The following is a 22,771-nucleotide window of genomic DNA, read 5'->3' as shown; positions in this document are numbered from 1 at the left end:
GTGAAAATGAATGATTAAAAGCATTCCATACATACAATTACTGAATATCACTGGAGTGCAATGTAATCTATACAATTTAGCTGAAAAACATTTGGGAACAGCTGCTTCCTTAGGAGCATCTTAGCCTTCAAAGAATTTTGGACAATAGTAGGCAAATAGCTTTCTAAATATAATTCTAAAGTATATATTTTATACACTTTTTTTCATGTTACCTAATGGGCCAGTGGGATAGATCCATTTATATCTTGGATTCAATTTCCCCTTGATTGCCTTGATTCTTAGTAATTATTACATACACTATATTCCCCAACTAAAAGAATTTGGCAAAAAATAAATAAGACTTCAATTTTCCTCTTCAGCCATTCATCAGGAGTATTATTTGCTATTTGTTCTGTTCTTTATTCCTGTAGCTCAAATATCTTTTATTGGAAAGCCTTGTATAATTTGGAGAAATTTAACCCAGCATTATCTGCTGGGAACCAACAAGCAAAAATAAAAACTACATTTGTTGACGATGGTTGTTTTGAACAGCCTTTCGAGAAAAACTTTCAAATTTTTTATTAGTGTTTGTATTTTTTTTTTGGTCCGTCATGGGGCTTGAACTCTGGGCCTGGGTGCTGTCCCTGTGCTCTTCAGCTCAAGGTGAGCTCTCTACTGCTTGAGCCAGCGCCACTTCCTAGTGTTTGTTAATTATACAAGACAATGGGTTTCACTATGACATTGTCCTGCTTATCCATAACTTATTTTTATCTGGTTCACACACACATACCCTGCTCCTCTGTTTCCTCTTTCCTCCTACTTTTTTCCACTGGGCCCCATCTTTTTCCCAAATAGTCACCCATTCACTTTCACATTTAAAACAAAGAGAAAAAAAAAAAAAAACCTATGAAACCTAGCTGGGTATCGTGGCTCACACCTGTAATCCTAGCTACTCAGGAGGCTGCGATCTAAGGATCACAGGGCAAAGGCATCCCAAGAAGGAAAGTATGTGAGATTCCAATTGGCCACCAGAAAACTGAGGAACTGTGACTCAAAACGGTTGAGCACTAGCCTTGAGCAAAAGGAGCTCAGGGATAGCGCCCAGGCTCTGAGTCCAAGCCTGACCAAACAACAAAAACAACAAAACCCCTAGATTCTGCATAAGAGAGAAATGATGTGATACTTGCCTTTTTGAGTCTGGCTTAACATTTTCCTTAACATAATGAGTTCAAGTTCCATCCCTTTTCCTTCAAACAACATGATTTCATTTTTCTTAATGACTCAAGAATACTCTATTATGCATATATACCATATTTTCTGCAAGTATGTATCCACTGGTGGACACTTAGGGTGATTTCAGCCTTGGTAAAAATCATACTTAGGCAGAAATTAACATGCATTGATAGTAGTAGTCCTGCAATTAACATAGATATGCAATTATCTCTGTTGTACGCAGAGTTTGATCCCTTCAAATACCTCCTCAGGAGTGGTATAGCAGAACAGCCTTTCTTCATCTTATTGCACGTGCAATGACAACTTTAAAAGTGAAGCCTGGAAGCACCTTGTCCTTTTTGAAACTTATGCTTTAATTTTCCCTGTGAATCTAGTGAAGATTTCTACATTTCACCCAACATACCCCAAGCTGACTTTTATAAAAAGGCAGTTCTGAGATTATTTTCTTAGATGGGTTAATTCTTTACAAATAGAACCTATACCTCTTTTTTGTTTTCTCTTTCTTCCTTTCTTCCTTCTGGCGTTTTCCTTTCATTCTTCCTTCTTGTCTCTCTCTTTCCTTTCTTTTCTTTTTTTCTTTCTTTTTTTCTTTTTTGGTGGTAGTTCTAGGGCTTAAATTCCAGATCTCATGCTTTTTTGTTCATACGTGAAGCTGATTAACTGGACATAAAAATCTCTCTGACTCATCTGCCTGGACTGATTCAGAAACTTTATGCTCAGATTTCAGCCTTGTGAGTAGGTAAGTATGAGCAAGCCACCACTGCCCAGATCCCATCTTTGTTCTGATCAAATAGATTTTATTGGCCTTTCCAGATTTTAGAAACCATGCTATTTTATATTGTGAATGTATGTAAATGAATGCCTAGTTTCTATAAGTCAATTTTAGAACCAGCTTCCTGTGTAAGAGGTCTGGGTGTAATGAAGAAATTCTGTTGGAAAAGGTTCTATACTCGGTTTAATGCTCTACTGCCAAATCAAAATTCTTCATAATATGACAAAAGTCCCCAATTGCCATTTTGTCCAAGATGCTCTAAATTATGTAGGAAGTCCTGGTGTGTGCATGTAACTTATCACTAGAGTTCAAATGAAAGAATATATAATCCTACAAAGGAATACAGAGACGTTTTGAACATCATATACAACACTTACAACTTTATGGGCAGTAATTTGTTTGAACTTTGGGCAAAACCACTACACATTAAGTATTACCAGGTGCTCCATTCTAGAGATGGGGAAATTGAAGTACAAAGAGAAAAATGAAATTTCCTAGAGTTCCTACTAGTTATGGAGCCAGAATAAGAGCCTAGACAGCCTGACTCCAAAGACTTGTTATTCTAAAAATGATGAGGACAGCTTGCAGAAAAATTCAGACGACCTGTTTTCCGAAACACAGCTTTTACTCCCCAGAAACTTAGGAAGTCAAATCTATTTTATGCTCCTATTTTTCCTATTTTCCCTCAACTTTCAGATTTTAAATAACAGGTACACTGGGTGTTGGTTAGCAGAATTTAGAGGGGGTCTCCATATCTTTGATCTATGATATAGCCCACCTGCAGTACATCCATAGACCAAAAGATTACAGTTTAGTTCTCCTAGGAGCATCCACATGACCTTCAATGCATTTAAGAGGTTTCCTAATGCTAATTTCATATTTCCCAACTCATATATTTTCTAACCCCAGAGATGCTCTTTTTACTTATTTAAAGTGGACTCTGTTCCCTGAGGTACTAAAAATGCATTTTGCCCCATAAAACTTGTTGTAAGCTGACTTTTAATTAGGTTGCCTTCTGTCAAGAATGAGAAACCAGCTTCTGCAGGCCAGTACTTTTTAGGCATTAAAGATAGTATAACCCAGCAGCTAGCATCAATGAATAAAAACAGTGAACACAGAAAGGAATTCCCACTTCACAAGACATGGTAGTAATTCAAGGCCTTTTAAAGCATCTAGGCACTATGTGATTTAGTCAGAAGTTTGGTTTTTGTTTTTTTAAGAGAAGAAGGTGTGGAATAACTACCTCACTAGAAGGAACCTGAGTAAAGACGCTGGAAGGACTATAGACTAATAAAGGCAGTGAGTGAAGTCTACCCTTATGAGCTCTACAGTCTGAAGACCTGGCTTTATGCCCTGGCCCTACTCCCTACTAGAAAGTAAATTCTTAGACGACTTTTTTTTCATATGTAAACAAACATCTGCTATGAGAGAAGGGTTATACTAGGTACATAGACGTGCCTAAAAAGCAAAGAAACAAGGTACCCTGCCTTTGTGCTCGTCATCAGCTGACATACTATGATTACACTTGTATAGAAGATTTATAGTGGGCTACAGCATCATTGTAGATTTCCAACTCTCTGAGAACCTCTTGGTTCAACCCTAAAGTGAGGTCTAAGGGAATGATTCATTAATTTGGACTGTCTCTTCTAAATCTCAAGACAACTTCCCTAAGATGTCTGTTTCTAGCTTCTAATCTTTACTTACAATGACAAATAGATCTGCCATCAAGAGGCAAGTCTTGTTCCTTTCTAGTATGCTCAGGAAAATACTGATCATGACTTCCTGATACTACCCTCACTGTCACTGACTTGAGCACAATTTTTCCTGCATTCTCTCTGCTGCTTACCTTCTGTAAGGACATTTCCAGGGTCCTGCTCAACTGTGAAATTAATTACTGCGCAATGGATGAATGCATGATTGTGCATTTAACTATCTTTGTTGGCCAGAGTCAGGCTTCCCCAGGAATCCAAGCTAAGCATGATGCTATACAGAGAAAATGTGTGCTGATTCTGGTCATTGTCATGAGCCATCCCACAGAGGCACAGTGACCCTTCACAACTGTAAGTTTTATACCACATGGAACTATGCTCTGCCCAGTATCAGGGAGATACCCATGTCCCAGAAACTTAAGGTGCATCACAAGTATCAGAAGCCTCAGTCTGACAGCTCCCCCAAGTATCAGTCCACCCAAGGATGTGGGTGAAAAACATACACCTAATATCTTTATCTTCTCATCTGGGTTATCAAACTCTGACATCAAGACAGCAGAGAACCACCAGATGGTGGCCTGCTGCCCACTTGGAGTATTGGTTCTTTTTCATCCAACCCAGATCCACAAATATAAGCATTAAATATAGTATTTCATCTACTGACCAACGAGACAATTAGGAAATGGTTTGGGGTTTTGAAGACAAAGCAGTAGCTGGGTTCCATGCTTTAAAAACTGAAGACCTCGTGAATGATCTCATCAAGAAGTCTTCAAGCTGGAACTTTGAGAAAGCCAAGGGAAAGATGAGGGGAGGCCAAGAGAGAAAGGCTCAGCCTACCCCTACCCTACCCCTTGGCCACCATCACTAGGACTAGCTTTTATCTGTGTGTGTGTGTGTGTGTGTGTGTGTGTGTGTGTGTGTGTGTGTGTGCACGCACTAGTACTGGGTCTTGAATTCAGGGCCTGTGCATTATCCCTGAGTGGCTGGAGCTCTACCACTTGAGCCACAGATCCACTATCATTCTATTTTTATATGTTGCAAGTAAGATTTTGTTTAAGGAAAGCATTAGAGGATAGATTTGGGAAATATTTGATCTGCTACAACTCTGTGTGTGTGTGTGTGTGTGTGTGTGTGTGTGTGTGTGTGAATTCAGTCTCACTCACCCTGCCCTACAGCAAGTTAGTACTTAATTATAGGAACCCACAGAAAGCCCAACTTCAGCAAGGCAGGGCAAAAATCTCCAGTTTTACTTACACAACTGTCACTAGGATTCTCTTTTACTTTTTCTTTTGAGGGGGAGAGTTTGGGGATATAACTAGAGGGCCTGACACATGCCAGAGACACAGTCTACCACTAAACTACACTATTCTTTAAACAAGCACTATTAGCAAATTGAGTGCATTTAAGAAACTATTGCTCTTTGCTCATTTCAACAAACAATAATTTTCATATTTTTCCCAACCTAAAAACAAAGGAAGTATGGACATAGCAGATGAGGAGAGCTGCCACCAATGTGTTGGCATTTCCGTCCTTTCTCCACTCCCAGGCTCCAAGTCCTATCTTCTCTAGACTCAGAGAGGATTTGCTAACCTGAGTGTTTCCCTTCACTCCAGTCATTCATGTGCCACTTTTACAATTGGCTGCCTCGCGCTTGTTCTTTTACTTATTTAATATTTTTAAAATCAGCTCCTGTTTCTATTTGTCATGTGTATGCAATAATATCCATGGAGTTTTGAAAAAAGTATTTATTCTTGTTTATGTACCTTTAAAGCAAATACAAAATCATAATGATTAAAAAAAACCTTCTGGACCAAATCCAAATCACCCTGTGTAATATTTAGGGGAAAACTTTGCTTTAATTCAGACATTCAGATATAGTCTCTGAATCCTTGCTCTCTGAGGGCTTGCATAACTGAGGGCTAGTTATGTGAAAACAAATGACAAAGAGTTATGGCAAGTTTGTTTGTAGCTGAGGTATTGTGAATGGTGCTTATATCTCAGGTGTCAAAAACATTGCATTTGTCCCCACTTTATGCAGGATGAAAACAGGTATAATTAAGAGACTCCATTTAAGTGGTTTATAGTGGTGATGGTAGTGGTTGTGTATATTAGTTTTGGATTTTTGTTTTGTTTTGTATCCATGGCATACTACTGTCTTTTGTAGCAGCCAGTTATTATCAACAGAGACTTGGTCCGAAGTCAGGACAGTTTCCAATCTCTGGGAAGAAAGAGGATGCTTGCATCTCCATCAGACTGGTACTTAAGTGATCAGAACTCCCTGCATACACACCCTTATACCAACATGTGTGACAGCATTCCCCCACATTGTTCAGTCATTCTTTTTATTTTTAAGATGATTCCCAGGGCAAACAAGTGGGAAACATTAAATTATTTTTTTTAAAAAATAGGAGATATGTTTCTTTCCCAGGAAACTCCTCAGAGATTTTTATCAACTAATATGCATGACAGCTGTCCAAGACAAGGGTATGATTTGCTTATTGCTCAAAGTTATCTGACAATGTAACCTTGTCTTCATCATTGTTTTATTGGACTTGCATTTTATGAAATGAACTTTGGGAAATATTCTAACAAATGTTCTGCAACAACTTTATCTGCTTCTCTTTTGTCCAAACCCCTCAATGGCAAGAAATCTTCCCGCAATTGGATCCTTGATGCTGGAAAAATAATTGAGAATGAACAATTCTATACAATATTTCAGAAATAAGATAAAGATAGCAATGCTATAGTACGCAGATACCCAAATCCCCCTAGGAGATGGGAAAAGCTTCAGTTCATTCCAACTCAAGTCTCACATGCTCTGGAGCCAAACAAGGACAGCCAGCCTGTGGTGTCCAGGCAGATGCAGGTTCAACACTTGTGTTCAGCAGTTGATGATGTCTGGGCTGCTTCTCTTGGAACATCTGAATTCCTACTCTGAGTCAATGAAGATGATTCCAAATATTGTCCTAGTGCTAAGAATATAAATTCATGTACAAAATTGGAAAACTTTTCAACCTTCTTTCTCCATAAGGTGGGTGTTTGGGGTTTTTAGCAAATACTTTTCCAGTAAGATTGCACAGTGCTTTTCCACAGGCATAAACAGGTCCCAAGGGCAGATGGCGAAAACCGTGACTCTCAGAACATGAGTCGAAAGAACACATCTCCCTCAAATGTCACTGAGTTCCTGGAGCCATGTTAAACATAACATGGGTCAGTGCTACTCCCAGGCCAGATGGTACTCTGATCCTCAAGAAGAAAGGTTATGAGTCATGTTTGAGTGTCTTAGACGTCAGAAGTTGTGGTAAATTGAGTCAAATGTTTCTTTTATCCCAATGTTGAGCAACAGAAATCATTGCTTTTGATAAGACAACATTGGAGTTACTGATGCTGTTATGGGCCTAAGTTTACAGGCCTGTTTCACAAGAACTCTTACAGTTATTTTCCAGATTGAGTGATACAAGAATTATTTCTCTTATTCTTTTGGTCTCCCTAGATTAAAGCCCTAGACTTTGAGCAAATCTAATTTTTCAACAAAGTCCCTCAACTAAATAAAAGAAAAATTTCAAGGATATGTTCAACTACACTACACAAAGGGCCAAAGGACCAAAAGAAAACTAACAGGGATGAGTAATGAGAAAGGTAATGGTAGGTTGTCTGAACAAAATGGCTGCGCTTACTCCCATTTCTGCATTCAAGTTCTTTGCACAGTAATGTTGCACCTCCTACCCTATCTAGTTCTTGGATTTGATCTGGGTTTGTAACTCTGGTTCATAGAATAACACAATACACCAGGCTTTGCCCACTTCCCCATTCGTTGATCTTTGTGAACAACCCAAGGCGGCTACTGAAAAATGGAAGAGTCATGTGAGAATAAGACTCTTCGTTAGTCAACCCCATCATACCAGCAGGGGCAGGTGCATTTAGTGCATGTGTTAGATGTGGTACATGGAACAAGATCCCCATGTGACAAAGTCTAGCCAAAATGAATGAATGGATGTCCAGCCTTCTCTGTCAGACCACTCTGTGCCCCATTGACTTGTGAACAATGGTACTCTGCCACTGAGTTGGCTGAGTATAGGCAAATGTCAGCATTTTCATCATTGGTGTTAACAACACTATCATTCATGTTAACATTTTTCCCACCCTCAGTTTCCATTAACATTTTATGTTAATGTGGTACTTTTCGTAAAAATGTTAAACTAATAGTGACATATGAAGTAAAGTCCAAGGCTACCTGAGGGCACCATGTTGGGCTTTTATTCAATGTGTCTTGGCAAATGTACAGCATGTATCCAGCATTATATACTGTTAAGAATTGTGTCACTGCCCTAAATATCTCTGCATTGTCTCTTCATCCATCTCTACATTTCTGAATTCCTGACAACCAGTACCCTCTCTGTTGTATCTACAGTTTTACCATTCTCAGAACATCATGTAGTTAACATCATAATTATGTAGATTTTTCAGATTGGACCATTTTACTAATCTGATGCTACTTTTACCCCCAGGGTTATTTCATTTTACCCTTAGAACAGTATTAATCGTATAGAAAAAAGGAGCTGAGCTTATAGAAGATAAACTCATCAGCTCAAGCACATACAGTTGGTAAACATGAGAGCTTGGGAACCTATCCTACACTTGACCCAGAACTCTCAACCTCCACAGACAAAGCAAATACCCAGAGGCCACACATAGATTGTAGCTTTGTTTTATTTGGCTCACCATGTGCTTTATATGACAGAGAATTCCAGCTTTTCTTTTTTTTAATATATTTTTATTGCAAAGATACTGTACAGAGGGGTTGCAGTTACATGAGTAAGGTAATGAGTACATTTCCTATCTAGCATTGTTATCCCCACCTTGTTTTTCCCTTACCATCCCTTCCCTCCCCACCTCCTAAACTTTTCTTTAAAAACTGCATAGCATGGCAACTGTGGGCCTCTATTCTCCCAGGGCAAATGTGTTAGCAAGCTGGGGCAGCACATACTACATCAGATTCACTTCCTGGTAAATTGCTTCCTCCTGGTGTGCAGATGACCCTCTGCTTCCTCACTGTGTCCTCACATGGCACAGAGAAGCTCTGGCCCATGCTCCTCTTCCTATTAGAACACTAATCCTATCACAAGGAACCATCCTCAAGCACACATCTAAATGTGATTACCTCCCAAAGGCCCTGTATTTAACTAGCATCACATTGACAGTTAAGAGCCTCCATAATGGGGTAGCATTATGTAGTTGCTGTCCCATTTGGGCATGCAATTGTACTTCTCCAGTCTTCACCACCCCCTATGGCAATGAAGCACCTGATCCTGTTCACTGATTTGCAAAATCTCACAGGCCCCAGTAGTATTTGAATTGTGTTACTGGCCTAGCTGAGAGTCTTGCAGGGCAAGAATATAGTTCAGTAGTAAATATGAAACAATTCATCTGGGTCTTTGAATAAAATCATGACTATAATATCTTGCTGCCCCTGGACTGTCCTGCATTCACCTATGGTGTGGAGAACCTAAAACCAGCCAGTTCATTGGCTTGATGCTGTCAGCGCTGAAAACTCCTTCCAAAGAGGTGTGGGTTCAGAAGGGCTTCTATCAGTGGACCTCCTGGGATACCTTAACTCCAAATCACAATCAGACTAAAGGATCTTATAGGCAACCTCAGAAGGTATGAGGTTACCTGAGAAGGTAACTTCATACCAAATCATCAACCTGCTCCTAAGCTAATCCCTGTAGATCAGTTTTTTCTTCCTAAAACTTCTTGGAGACCAATTTTTCTAAATTTTACTTAAGAATATACTTTAAGCCATGGGTACAAGGATGACTCAAGCCTATCATCCAAGCTACTTGGGAAACAAAGATCAAAGATTGAGGTTTGAGTCCATCCCAGACAAGGAGAAAACGGGAAACTCTATTTAATAAATCAATGGCTGGGTTCAGTGATACAAGCCTATTATTTTAGCTATGAGATATGCGAGAACAAACTGGAACTTCACAGCCTAGGCCAGCCCGGGCATAAGTAAAACATTAACTAGAAAAAAACCAAATGGGGGCTGGGAAGGTGGCTCAGTGGTAGAGCGCTTGCCTTGCAAGCCAGAGGCCCTGGGTTTGATTCCTCAGCACCACATAAGCAAAAAGAAAAAAGCCGGAAGTGGCCCTGTGGCTCAAGTGGTAGAGTGCTAGCCTTGAGCTGAAGAGCTGAGGGACAGCGCCTAGTCCCAGAGTCCAGGCCCCACAACCGGACCCCCCCCCCCCAAAAAAAAGAAAAGAACCAAATGTACAAAGGGATTGAGGTATGACTCAAGTGTTGGAGCATCTGCCTAGCCAACAGAAGGCTCTCAAGCCCCAGTACTTCTCCCAAGAAAGGGGGAAGGGAGAGAGAGAGAGAGAGAGATCAAGAAGGCCTTACACTTGGTATAGAAAAACTGAAGCAGCTTTAAGATGCAGCTTTAAGATGAAAAACAAGACATCTGGGGACACAGAAATAGGGCCAGAGGAAACAGGATTTGGGAGTTTTAGTAGCCACTGAACTTTCAGTTTTTCTTTGGGGCCAGCCACTCTTATATAGATCATGAGGGTTCATTCAGGAGACTCCAAATGACATCCAAGTTATATAATCACTGGGTTCAATCAAGAGGTTTCTTTTACTGAAATCTCCCAGCTGGTTCCATTCAACCTGCCGCAGGCAAATGCAAACAAACCACAGGTATTTGACTTTGTAGGAAGGATAGTGTGTCCAGACTGAACAAATGCTTGGGCCATGGTGTGTGTATTTTCCCAACAGCCTCTGCAATTACAGAAGTTTGTAATTCAAGATTTGCACAACCATTGTGAGAGAGAACATGGAAATGAGGTTTCTAGACACAGAATGAGTCACAGGAGACCTTCATTTGCGCTGAGTTGTTTACTTTTATAAGCATATTTTCAGAGCGCAGAATGTTTTGCCATCTTGAGAGGGAAAAAAATCAGTCCCAAGTTGTTGGTATTTATATGACCATCCTCATTATTATCAATATAGAGACCAATGCTGATGAATCCTTATAAATTACTTTTCAGAAAAATTAAATTAAGCCAGAACAACAGTTATATTCAGTTGTGAATAAACTGAGTGTTGGGGGAGGGGGGAGGAGTACTGGCTGAGCACCAGTGGCTCATGCCTGTAATCCTAGCTACTCAGAAGGCCAGCCCAGGCAGGCAGGTCTACTCAGAAAGTCTATACAGAAAATGCTGGAAGAGGCACTGTGGTTCAAGTAGTATAGTGTTAGCATTCAGGAAGCTCAGAGACAGTGCCCAGACCCTGAGTTCAAGCCCCAGGACTAGCAAGAAGAAGAGGAAGAAGAAGAGGAAGAGGAGGAGGAGGAGGAGGAGGAGGAGGAGGAGGAAGAAGAAGAAGAGGAGGAGGAGGAGGAGGAGGAGGAGGAAAGAAAGAAAGAAGGATATATGGATAATGTAACTTTATTCTCTATGTAAAAGCAGTCTGGAGATGGGCCCCCTAGGGAAGAAGCTGTGATTCCAAGAAGCCACCAGAATGTGTGCCTTGTCTGTGGTTCTGTATCTTCCATCTTTCGTGGTCTCATTTCTATTTTGAAAGAAATCCAGCTGAAACCAAAGGAACAAGGAAGGAAAAGGAGAGTTTGTTTCTGAATATGACTCTTCAGAAATCCAACCCCCAGTGGCCACACATGGGTGGCTGGAGTCCAGACACATGGCTCCACCTGGCAAGGAAGGCACAGAAGTGTGGTTTCTCAGCAGGGCGCCTGGCCAGGGTTCCACTGAGAAGTGAGAAAGGTGGTGTAGAGGCCACCCCACCCCTTGGCCACACCACTCCAATTCCTGGATCCATTTTCTTGTTGTGTTAGCTCTTCTCTTTTTCACCCTCCATTTTTCATTTTACTGAAAGTATTTGGTTAGTATTAGTTCCTTCCCATTTATTTACAATGAAAATTTAACTCATTCCTACATTTTAGGCCACCCAAGTTTTAGACCACTTTATGCCATTGTGACAGCACTGAGATTTCTTTTGGATACATTATTTCTGCCAAAGTTACATCTTCTGATATCAAACACTGTACTTTCAAATTAACTCAAAACTATTATTCCAGCCAAGCTCACACTTGTAACTCTAGCTACTCGGGAGGCTAAGATTTAAGAATCATGATTTGAAGCCAGCCCAGGCAGAAAAGCTCATAAGATTTTTTTAACTACCAGCAGCCTTGAGCAAAAGAGCTAAAGGATAATGCACCCAGGCCCAGAGAGAGAGAGAGAGAGAGAGAAAAGGAAGAAAGAAAGAAAGAAAGAAAGAAGAAAGAAAGAAAGAAAGAAAGAAAGAGAGAAAGAAAGAGAGAGAAAAGGAAGGAAGGAAGGTATGGATCACATAAGAGTTTATTCTCTATGTAAAAGAAGTCCAGAGATGGACCCCCTAGGGCGGGGAAGCTGTGATTCCAAGAAGCTGTCAGGATCTATGCCTTGCACAGTACTGGCACACATACCAAAAAAAAAAAAAAAAAAAACGAAGTGCTATTCAGCCATGCTATGTTTAGGCTGCTGAATGTCCACTGAAGGTCCATGTGCTAAACCCCAATCCCCAGAGTAGTGCCAGGGGGAGGTGCTAAGGAGCTCTTGGAGGAAACACTTTGCAGAGGGTCCTGTGATCATTGGAATGGTTCCCAAAAGAACCGCAGCCCTTTCTTTTGCTTTCTTGCTTCCTGGCCTTTAGATGAGCCATTTGTTCTTTTCCATCCTCCCTGCTATCCAGCACCAACCCCACCACAGCCCACAGCAATAGGTCTGCTTTATCTTGGACAGGTCCTCCAAAACAATGAGCTAAAATACATCCTTTCTCCTTCTAAATGAATTGTCTCACATATGTCACCATAGTGATGAAAACTAACGCACAACTTTACTGATACTACAGAAAAATGGTATGCCACATGATTTGAAACTTCACACCGCCCCAAACATATAAAATTGAAGTAAAACTTAGGTCTCTTGCTTTCCCTGCAGGTAAACAAAGTTAGACATTAATTATATTCCTTCCAGAAAAGTTTGACGCATATTCGTTGTTTTAGCTAATCCAACTGAAAACAGAATAATTTGATATGCATAATTTGGTGAGAAAGAACATGAGAAAGGCAGAGAGGGAAAAAAAGGGGCAATACACAGAAAAATTTAGACACAAGGAAGACCGAGTAGAGAAGAAAGGCAAGTAAAAGAAAACCCATTTGTGCAGCCTAGGATTTTGGAGTGAGTGGGACAGGTGAGATGGTAGTTAGGAAGACAGAAGTTCGTCTTTCTGCGTTTCTCTCTTGCCACAATAGGGAGAAGAAGTGCCTAAGTTAAGAGGAATTTGTACCTTGCAGGAGGTTTAGGGCTAGAGACTACTGCTCAAGGTAATCCCAGGTGATGACCTGGAAGGCAACAGGTAGAAGGTGCAGGGTGGAATAGGATTCAGCTTGCTCTCCCAGCTCCCTAGTTATCTATGTCTCATTAGCATTGGCTGAAACAAGTTGGCCTGTAAGAAACTCTTCTTCTTAGGGGAAATAAATAGAGCTAAATACAAAACAGCCAATGTTCATGGTGGAAAGCCATAGAAGATGGGGGAGAGGCAGAGAGCATCCCCTACTTCCTCATCTGTCAAGAAAGAATAGACCACAGGTGCAAGACCCACAAACATCAGCCGAGATAACATGGAACCGCCAAGCACATAACCAGGCTAGTCAGACCTCAAGGGATATGAGCTGAGTATGTCAAAAGCGTAAGGTCCCAAGATGCCTCTCCCAGGCTTGGGTACCATTTTAGAGAAGAGGAGGGGAAAGAAGGAAGAAAGTTAAAATACTTAGGAATCATTGTCTAATACACTTGATTAGACCAGAAGTACAAATTAGATTGAGGTTAATCAGTCCAAAAGAGTAAGAATGAGAGATGTGGTAGCATGGTGTCAAAAAATACAAGTGCTTTCTTTGCTCATCTGATTAAGGAGAGACCTCTTTGGTGACTTCACCAGGACTGTTAAACTCTGCTAACCTAGGGGGTCCAAGAATCCCGCTTCCTTCCAGAATGTATGTGTTAGTGAGCCCTACGTGAAGTGAGCCCTGGGAAACCTTTCCACCTTCACTGAACCACAACTGGAGTGGCTCATAAACTAGGAAGTGACAGGACTAGAGGAAATAATTCAAGGGCTCCAGCTAGCTCTCTTTCCACAGAGCCAGTGAATGTGAAAGGCTCCAGATGTTTCCATGGAAGGCTGAAAAATGTCAGCCTACCCCAGGCAATGGACTCTACTCTCTAGACACTGCTTTTACTCACTCTGACCGAAGAGCAAACTTTGGATGGAGGAGTCCCCTACACCAAGCCCAGCTGCTTCTGGTACCTCATGCACCCATGAAGCCCAGCCACAGCCCCAGGTCCAATTTATCATTTCATGTGATGCTGAGGACATTTTAATTCCCAGCTTTCTCAACTCCCACAATGCCTTGCAGTGACTCTACTGGTTCAATCTAATAAAAAAAATTGATTATTAAAAAGACTCACCTACAGGACTTGACCTACAATGGTGTTTGGAGCTCCTCCTTGCCCAAGTTAATAGAATAGTATCTATATACCGTAAAAATCATTTGTCACTTTCTAAAATAGTTAGAAGTCACAGGAACCCCCACACGTTTCCAGCATAACCCAAATTTGAGCCAGGTTCCCTTTAAGATGGATTGGAAATCTAGAACTGAAATGATGTTTCTAAATCTGCTTCTCTCTGTCTGTGGGCTCCAGCTGCTCAAGTTTCATTAGGGTGACTTCTCAGGGCTTTCAGATCTTATTTCACATCAGGCTACGTCTGGTCTTGATTAAAGTTGCAGTGAAGAAAGCATATGGCAGTCAGAAAGGCAGAGGTCTGGTAACAAGCCCCTGCAGGTTCAAGCCAAAATAAAAGCCCATAAACTGTCTGCTGTTTCTTCAAGTTGGGCTCCAAATGAAACACAAGCTTGCATGCTGCCTGGGTTTATGCATTTGCTTTAATTGAATTTTTAATTATTAAAAGTGAGACCAGACAGGCAAAAGATTTAGGGCAACTGATTTAGCAAACTAGTATTAAAATAGCATGTCATTGAGATTCTCCTATGTCCCCCTAACATGATTAATTTGGGGGGCTTTGTCATCTATTTTAATAGGAGAATAAGAGGGAGTAGAACTGTGGCCATTTGTATTTTGCTGAGCATTTGTATCTGCAGAGAAGGACAATGCCTTTAGCTTCTGAATTTTGTTAGACCAAAAACTACTAAATACTTCTATTTGGCATCAGAACTAATACAAAAGAGAAAAGAGCCTTTGCTTCCTGTCATCAGAACTCCAGACCAGAGCAGATCAGAATTTCTATCAGTTACTTCTGCAGATATAGGATGGAGAGAGTCATTGCAGAACATGCCTGGATTTTCATCCTGAGTATCTGTGAACTCTATGTGTTATAAGAGAAAAGGTAGAGTTTCCTTATTTCAAGTATTTTTGCTTTAAAAAAAAATAATTACAAGTGGTAGAGCATTCACCTTGAGCTTAAGAGCTCAGGGACAGTGCCCAGGCCCAGAGTTCAAGACCCATGACCGACCAAAAAATAATAATTATGCAAAATATTTCAAATGTGATAATATTGTACCTGCTATAAGATATTTAGTTTTATTTTCTAATTGACACATACAACTGTATGATTTTATGAGTGCAATGCGATGATTTGATGCATATATATATGTATATACTATATAATGGTTAAGACAGAAAATTCACATACAGGCCACCTCAACATCTGCTTGCAGTGAAGGATTCTTCCTTCTTATAGCAAGAATCCCAGGAGCAAGAAAGAGAAAGGAGGGGGAAGAAAAGATAAGGAACCCATGTGGAGATTACAAATCTATGAGTTTTATAACAGGACTCCCGCGTGGGAGCTCATTCCTGGTATTCCTTCAGTACCTCTTGTTCCTGATACATCTTCTTACCACATCACTCTTCCTTACATAGAAATCAGACCCTGCACAGTCCTTGAGACCTCTGAGACTGCTCCTAGTGGGCCTCCAGTGAGAGCCTCAAAACCTGAATGTTTTCAAGGTAGAATGTGGGGGTCTTGGAGTTCACCAAGTCTCCCACACATCTGAGGTATGCAGTGACCCTAAGACCTATCAGACAACTCCACTCTCTTGTACAGAGCTACTTCAGAACAAAATACCACCACGGCTGACATGTTAAGGCTCATTTGAACTTCTATCTGTATGGAAGGAGTAGAGCTGGCTACTTAGTTGCCCCCAGTGCTATCACAACTCCAATATTTCCTTTGAAATCAAGAGAGCAAAAACTTCTGGGTGCATTTATCTCTCATAGGAACCATGACATCTACTTCTGAAGTCTTTGATCTGAGGGTCATTTCAGAGCAGGCATCAACTCCTCATTGGAACTTTTTGAAGAAAAGGAAAATGTTTCACCTCATGAGGCATGGGGATTTCTTCTTAAGATTCATGGCCTAAGCCAGGTACTAGTAGCTTATGCTTGTAATCTTAGCTACTCTGGAGGCTGAGATCTGAGGATCAAGGTTTGAAGCCAACCCAGGCAGGAAGGTTAATGAGACTTTTATCTCCAATTAACCAGCAAAAAAGGCAGATTTGAGCTGTGGTTCAAATGGTAGAACATCATCCTTGAGTGAGAAAGCTAAGGGATGGTGGCCAGGCTCAGATTTAAAACCCCAGTACTCACACACACACACACACACACACACACACACACACACACACACACACACACACACACACAAATTTATGGCTTGCTGGACTGTAAAATCTCTCTACAAGGACTCTATCCCTCTCTCTCTTTCCCTTGTCCCTTAGTTGGAATATTTCCATATTCAAAGTCATATTGAAAGCTCACAACCATCTTGTATCTTGGTCATACCAGCGTTGTGGTGGAAGTTGGTTTCTGTGCTCATCGTGCTTAGCTTGGGCTGTTAGGCATGTGTGGGTCTAAACCAGGTGGGAACCAGTCTTGAGAAAGGGCAATAATCTCTCATATCATCTCAATCCGCACATTTCACACAAAGCCTCTCCAGTCCACTGCTCTTGGCCAGAGGGGAAGTGATGGTGTGGACACTCAGCTGTCTTCTCTAAGCCAAGCCCAGACACACATCCCATTTACCACACACTGCCCTCCTTTCCAGTGTTGGGTGTAGCTCCCTCAGGCTCTAGGAAATCACACCCAAAGCTGCCTTGTGCTTAGAATTTCTAGCAGAGAAGAGCAGTGGAGCTGGGTCTGGCACTGGCCGTCAGGAGCAGCAGGGACGGCTGCAGGGAGAGCCCCTGATGTCAGCCACTCACTGCTATGTGTGCATAGAAGAAAAGCAGGAGCGAAGGGAGAGTAAGACACCGGATCAGGTGTCCACGTTCTGGATTTCTAGTAATAAAAAGCAAGTTTCCGTGGAAAAAGGAGGCAGGCAGAAGGCACTGTGGGGAGAGCACAGGAGAACCACTTTCTGTAAAGGCATCAGTGGACAGAATGGCTTTGTGTTTTACTCCCATATATGTTGCTTTCCCTTTAATGACCTGGAAGAAATTATGGTGCCTCAAACCCATGCCTATTCATAATGCTTGTGTTTTCCTTAGCAGTCCAAAATAAAAGCTTGTGAAAGCATAACAAAATTCTGATCTTTTTTCCTAAAGCTATCTATAGTACGTCTTGAAAACAGCAGACACTACGTCATTAGAAGAGGAGGGGAAAGCCTTACTATGTTGTCCTTGTTCATTGTGAATCTGACTAGGGGCAGCCCAGGATCCGGCCTGGCCCTCTTTTTCCCAAACTAAAACAATCAAGCCCTACCTACCCTTGCTGCTTGTCCTCTGCGTACAAGCACACATGGATCCCAGCATCACAGGGAGAAGAAAAGAAGCCTTCCTTCAGTTCCAGTGACTTTATTGCCGCCATTCAGAAATTATATAAGTGGTGGCAATAATGATTTATGAATCATTATTTAGACATGAATGACTTCAATGTATTACTGCTCTACGAAAAGGGGTATTTTCTCAAGAGGCAGTGTAGTGTGATGTTGGGTTTGTCTCCTTCCTGAATTGTCTTTCTGAGTCTCTTTATTTAAAGTACTCACTTTTTTCAAAGCAGAAATTAGTCTGCTGGCCTGCCAGGCACTATCCTGCAATCACTAGGTTAATTTGCTTAAGGCAGTGCTCCAATATAGACACACTAAAGCCAAATAAGAGGCATATTTCAGAAAGCTCCACCCAAGAAGGTACAGTGGGATTGCATCCAGCCACTAATAAACCTCCATTATCTTATGCTTTCCCCAGGACACAAGATGTTCTCTTTCCATATGAATGTGGGAGATTATATTTTACACAAATAAACAGTCTCTGTACTATTGAATCCTTTAACATTTCATTTTGGTAGCTGAAAAAGAGCATGATTTTCAGGACAACCAGTAATAATGCCTGCACATCAGACTGGCAATTTAGCCCCATGATGTATGGCAGGACCTAAAACACCCCTCGGAATAAAGTGTAAAGAGACACACAGCTCATGTCTATAGAAACAAAAATGGAGAAAGTCCTCATCATTTCTTTTATGTAATACTTTTGTGGCACCAGAGGAAAATAAAAGTTGATGGCAGTATAATTTCATCTGGTATAAGAAACTTGCTGGCTGGGTTTGGTTTCCTTTGTAATACAACTCACTAAACAGATACAAATCACATAAAGAGTCTCTCATAAAGTCCAGTAACAGTGGCCAAATTGAACTGGGTTACAGACAACTCCAAGTGCCTTCCAAACTAGAATGAATGATAGACCATCATCTCATCTTTGTTTCAAAGTTGGCAATGACCACCACAGATTTGCTTTCACAGATTCCTTATTTGCATTCTATGCAACTGCCTAATTTTCCTTATCCTTGTCCAAATGCTGGTCCATTATTCTCTTTCTTGAAGAAGTTCAGAAGGCAGAAACACTATGTGAAAAATACAGCCTAAAAGGAGAAAAGCAGCTAGGTGTCCATGGCTACTCAGGAGGCTGAGATGAGGATCATAGTTCGAAACTATCCATGGCAGAAAAGTTCCCATGAGACTCATCTCCAATTAACCACTCAACAATCAGAAGTGGAGCTATGGCTCAAAGTAGTAGAGCACTAGCCTTGAGCAAAACAGGGACCATCTGCTTATGAAAATTAAGTACAAGTAAGGTAGATGCTCACAGTGCTAGATGCTACAGTTCTAATCTTGCCAATGACTTGTGTCAAGTAGCAGCTTACTGTTAACAAGCCCATTCCAGGGAAGAGTTTCCTTTCTCTTATTCACATGACAATATTTCAAATTCATTCCTTCAGGGAAGAATGCTAGAAAAGTCACAGATTGAATATCCCCTCTCCTAGTAAGGGCTTAAAGAAGGAGAGAGAGAGACTGAAGAAAAAGAGGAATGAAAATGAAGTCATAATATTCAATGTGTATATGTGAAAATGGAACTAGGAAAATTGAGGAGATGGGTGGGGCTTGGGAGAGAAGGGGGAGAATTATGAAAAGGGTGACACTGATTAAGATACATTGTACTCAAAACTGACATGTTAGATTGAAATCCCTTTGTACAACTACTGAATTTTTTTACTTTGTAAAATTTTGCTTGGACACTAGTAATTTAACTCACATAGACTTGCTGCCATTGGCTGGAGGTTTCTCTCTGCATAATCATCTTGCTAAAATCAAGAACAAAAACATATACATGCTGGGCGCTGGTGACTCATACCTGTAATCCTAGCTACTCAGGAGACTGAGATCTGAGGATTGCAGTTCAAAGCCAGCCAGGACAGGAAACTCTAAGACTTTCATCTCCTATTAACCACTAGAAAACAGGAAGTGGTCCTTTGGCTCAAAGTAAAAAGAGCTCAGGGATAACACATAGGCCCTGAGTTCAAGCCCCACAACCAACAACAGATGGGGAGGGGGGGATAATACTATAGAAGGTTTCAAGCCTAACTTACACATATACTATAGTAAACCTCAAGCCTAAATAAAAATCTATATTTTTGACAGAAACCATTTCTATTCCTGCAAAAATGATTTTAAGAAATTATTAATGCTATAAACTTTTCTTGTTTAAAACATCACTAGTGGGAACATGCATGTTCCTTAAGAAAATCATTCTATCTTTCAGGGAAACTTTTAGTTGTTTGAAGTAACTCTAAAGGTATCTGAAACAGAGTTTCTTGGGTATATGAAATACTAATCAATGAAAAACTTAGAAATCTTAAGCAACTCATGAAATAAACCATTACTTACTCTTCTTCCATGTTTAAAAGCATTGCATCTCAATACGAATTCTAAGTTGATAAAATGGTGTTAAATGGCACTTTAAAACAAAAAAACAAAAAATTATTCTGAGCAGAGAATTTGCTGAAATTCTTTGTTTTAAAGATGGAGTTATGTAAAATGTTGTATTTTCTATCACTTTGTATTTTCTGCCTGACCATCCCCCAGCAACTTATTCTCCAACTTTACAGAGAGCAGACAGGAATTACTATTTCCCAGTCTGATTTCCCCCACCCCCAGCAAGTACTGCCATTTCCTAAGCAACATTGCCATCTTGTGGTTAACTCCATGCAATTCTCAAGAAAACTTCTAGGCTTGTGTAAACCAGAGTCCCTGGGAGTTACGAGCAACAGAATTGATTTACATTCTCTAGTGTTGCTTTGTTACTCGAGTTGGTTAAATTTGTGACAGAAATGTCATAAATTTCATTTTCAAAAATCATTATTTTATATTGCATTGCCACAATTCTGTTACATTGGCTACTCATGAAAAAGTTGAATTCAGAAAAGGAAGATATTTTTTAAAAAATCTGTTCTCTCAATCAAACATTTCTTTGGGGGCTCATGTTTTTCAAATGCTTTCACACTAAAACTGAGGCTACACTGGCTCCTTCCAGAACTTTTAAATTCATTTTTAATAATGCACTGTGGTGATGGGGATTATATTGGGCTATAAAAGAAGAAAATGTTTTGGTGTTTGTGAATAGAAACCAAAACAAGTCCTTTCCAGTCTTCCTTTGGGATTTTTGGTGTTTTCCTAAATATGTAGAAAAAAAACTATTTTCTCCATTCAGCATTTGGGGTGAGGTGAGCCACTTGTGAGGTCTAACACTGGATGTCAGTTTCACTCATTTGAGATTTTTCTCTCCAGAGATGCATAGTATCACAAAGCTATTCCCCTGGATTATCCAGGGGACTTCTGGCTAACTTTGGCACGACTCTTACTATTCAAACTGACCCATGAGGACTCATGTAGTAACCACAGCTCTAACTTCTACTTACAGTGAACACAGATCTAGAAAGTGAAAGGGAATGACTTCTATGTTTATTATAAAATACACATTCTGACAGTTCAACAAAGAAGCTGTCCAAACATAGAACAAGAGGGGAATTTTTATCTCTAAAAAAGTGAAATTCTCATCCTTGTATCTTATTGAAGTTAATCTTATAGCCCACATTTTGCAATATGTTTATATGTGTGTATGCAGATCTAGATTTCTTTCTAGGTTGAGGTAGTTTAATATGCTTATAAGTTTTAATATTTGTCATTTTGTATTTTAAAAGTCAGGGGTAGTACACACAAGAGGCTATTCTGCTCGTGGGTTATTAAAGCTTGGTCATTTCCAAGAGTTTTGCAGACCTGACTGTTGATGTTGAAAATACCAATACCCTTGAAGGTTATTAAATAAGCAAATGGAAGAAAGCCAAGATTCTCGCTGATAAACATGCCAAATGTTTTCATCATCAAAAAATTTTGGCAATACTACCCAGATTTTTCATTGAAGTGATTCAAGATCTAAGAATAATCAAAACTCAAAATTGTTTAAAACTCAAAAATGTTCAAACTTGGCACTTTTCAGTAAGTCAAATACTCAAAAAGCAAAATAGGTTACTTGAAATTTTCATTAAATGCATTACAAGCATCTGGACATAAATAAATCTACATGGAATACTATTCATTGTTCTAAATACTTATGTCTGTCATTGACCTGTGGTTGCCTTAAGTGCTAATATTTAAGAAGTGAGTTTTGATTTGCATCGGGGAAACTAGAAAAACTAAAACCCTAAAAAGTTATGCATACTAGGGAAAGAAAACAGAAGTAAAGGTGAACAGGCAGACCAAGGTATAGGACTTAAGTAAGATGTGAATGCTGGATAAACTCATATTTGGATCAAAGGAATTTTGCTGGGCACTAGTGGCTCACCCCTATAATCCTCTCTACTCACGAGGCTGAGATCTGAGGATTGCGGTTCAAAGCAAGCCCAAGCAAGTAAGTCTGTGAGACTCTTATGTCCAATAAATTCCCTGGGGCACAAGTGGTAGAGCATTAACCTTGAGCACAGGGAGACTCACGGACAGTGCCCAAGCCCTGAGTTCAAGCCCCAGGATCAGCAAAAAAAGAAAAAGAAAAAGCAAGAGAAAAGTAAATTTTATGGTACTATTGATGCAAAGGGTATAAAATAGACAAAAGGAAAACACCACATAAAAAGTGCAAGAATAACAACTTTACAACTTTGGGGGGGGGGTGGGGGATTGGGTGGGGGGAGGTGGGGGGAGTATAGGAAGGGATGGTAAGGGGAAACAAAGAGGAGGCAACAATGCTTGATAAGAAATGAGAAACAACATCATATTCTATAAGAGGCAACAATGCTTGATAAGAAATGTACTCATTACCTTGCTCATGTAATTGTAACCCCTCTATATGGTATTTTCACAATAAAAAATAAAACAAATATATTCTTAAAAAAACAAAATAAATAAATTTTTTAAGTGCAAGAATAAACAGGAGGTGGGGCTGGGAAGGTGGCTCATTGGTAGAGCGCTTGCCTTGCATGCTGAAGGCCCTGAGTTCGATTCCTCAGCACCACATAAGCAGAAAGAAAAAAGCCGGAAGTGGCACTGTGGCTCAAGTGGTAGAGTGCTAGCCTTGAGCTGAAGAGCTGAGGGACAGCGCCCAGGCCCAGAGTTCAGGCCCCACGACCGGACCAAAAAAATAAAATAATTAAAAAAAAAAAAAAAGAATAAATAGGAGGGGCTG

The sequence above is a fragment of the Dipodomys spectabilis genome, unplaced genomic scaffold (assembly GCF_019054845.1).
Source record: "Dipodomys spectabilis isolate Male_0828 unplaced genomic scaffold, ASM1905484v1 ptg000043l, whole genome shotgun sequence".
Taxonomy (NCBI): domain Eukaryota; kingdom Metazoa; phylum Chordata; class Mammalia; order Rodentia; family Heteromyidae; genus Dipodomys; species Dipodomys spectabilis.
The sequence above is the reverse complement of the archived record's forward strand: the minus strand, read 5'-3'. Positions refer to the sequence as shown.